The sequence below is a fragment of the Prionailurus viverrinus genome, chromosome C2, assembly GCF_022837055.1.
Source record: "Prionailurus viverrinus isolate Anna chromosome C2, UM_Priviv_1.0, whole genome shotgun sequence".
In the NCBI taxonomy this organism is placed as follows: domain Eukaryota; kingdom Metazoa; phylum Chordata; class Mammalia; order Carnivora; family Felidae; genus Prionailurus; species Prionailurus viverrinus.
Genome location: NC_062569.1, coordinates 2494222 through 2496098, shown reverse-complemented (window position 1 = coordinate 2496098; position 1877 = coordinate 2494222). Strand labels below are relative to the sequence as shown.

General features: G+C 49.3%; 1 pseudogene; it reads left to right on the top strand.

Annotated features, from left to right (window-relative positions):
• The first annotated feature begins 668 nt into the window (after nucleotides 1-668).
• LOC125175085 (40S ribosomal protein S12-like) lies at nucleotides 669-1697 on the top strand (annotated as a pseudogene).
• Nucleotides 1698-1877: the final 180 nt, after the last annotated feature.

Below are 1877 nucleotides of genomic sequence, written 5' to 3'. Positions count from 1 at the left end.
GTCCCCCGGGCCTTGTGAGTAACAACGTTCCCTATTTCAATTTCTTTCCTGATCTTTTGTCGAACCACAGCTCATCACCTGTGTGTCTGCATTTCTTCAACAAAGGTTAATTTAACAAAGTGATAACTAAAACATACGCTGGGCTTTTAGAATAAGGAAACAGAACAAAGAAAGTAGGGGTGTAGTGCACGAAACTGGGGTGGAGAGGAAGAATCGCACAAGCAACGTAAAGACACCGGGGACCCACTCACCAGTAAAGCCGGTGGAAATTATTTTAAATATAAATAACAGGGGCGCCTGGGTGGCTCAGTCAGTTGAGCGTCCGACTTCAGCTCAGGGCACGATCTCGCGGTCCGTGAGTTAGAGCCCCGCATCGGGCTCTGGGCCGATGGCTCAGAGCCTGGAGCCTGCTTCCAATTCTGTGTCTCCCTCTCTCTCTGCCTCTCCTCCGTTCATGCTCTGTCTCTCTCTGTCTCAAAAATAAATAAACGTAAAAAAAAAATTTTTTTTTTAAAGAAAAAAATATATATATAAATAACAAAAAACCCATGAAATCGTCTACTTTTTCCCTGCCGCTGCCCTGGAGTTGACCAGCCGCGAGCTCACGCTCACGCAAGGTTCGGCTCCACCCTAAACCACAGAAGGCAATTGCTTTGGGGGGGGGGGGGGTGATGGGCGACCCTACTGCTTTGCCAGAGGCGCTGAAGACCGCCCTCACCCACCGTGGCCCGGCCCGTGGGGTTGGCACCAGCTGCCAAAGCCTTAGTCAAGCACCAAACCCGTCTCTGTCCGCTTGCATCCACCTGAGATGAGCCTATGCAGGTCAAGTTGGTGGAGGCCCTTTGTTCCAGACACCAAAATTAGTCTAATTCAGGCTGATGACAAGAAACTAGGGGGATGGGTGGGCCTCTGTAACACTGACAGAGAGGGACAATGCTATGAAGGGTTGGTTGCAGTTGTGGTGGTTAGGGACCAGGGCAAAGAGGCTCAGACAAGGACATTCGCGAGGAATACTTCAAATGCAAGAAAGGAACAAATAAAAAAAACGCAGTTCTTGGGTGGCTCAGCTGGCTGGGCGTGGGCTGGGCATTGGACTCTTGATTTTGCTTCAGATCATGAGCTCACCATTGATGGGTTCGAGTCCCACATCGGGCTCCAAGCTGACAGTGAGGAGCCTGCTTGGGATTCCCTCTCTCTCTCCCTCTCTTTGTCTGCCCTCCCCCTCCTCAAAATAAATAAATAAACTTAAAGAAAAAATTGGTGGGGCACCTGGGTGGCTCAGTTGGTTAAGCATCCGGACTACGGCTCAGGTCATGATCTCACGGTCTGTGAGTTCGAGCCCCGTGTGGGGCTCTGTGCTGACAGCTCAGAGCCTGGAACCTGCTTTGGATTCTGGGTCTCCCTCTCTCTCTGCCCCTCACCCGCTCATGCTCTGTCTCTCTCTCTCTCTCTCTCTCTCTCTCTCTCTCTCTCTCTCAAAAGGAAATAAACATTAAAAAAAATTTTTTTTAATCTCTAGAAATGGTCCCAAGGACATATAGTCTATGAAGAAACATTTACTAAAAAAACAAAAACAAACAAAAAACTTAATAAATACAAACACTACCGTATTTATAATTTTTTTAAGTAGGCTCCACACCCAGTATGGGGCTTGAACTCAGAACCCTGAGATCAAGGGCCGCATGCTCCACTACTGACTGAGCCAGCCAGGCGCTCCAAGAGTATATGGTATTTAAGGTGAAACCTATATACCATCTTCCCCCCCCCGCCCACTCGCAACTCAGCGAGATGAACACTCAAGACTAGCACAGCCAACAAAGATCACAGGGCTCCCTTGCCCCCCAGCTCCCGGTTGGAGGGCTATTTCCTACCTGGGG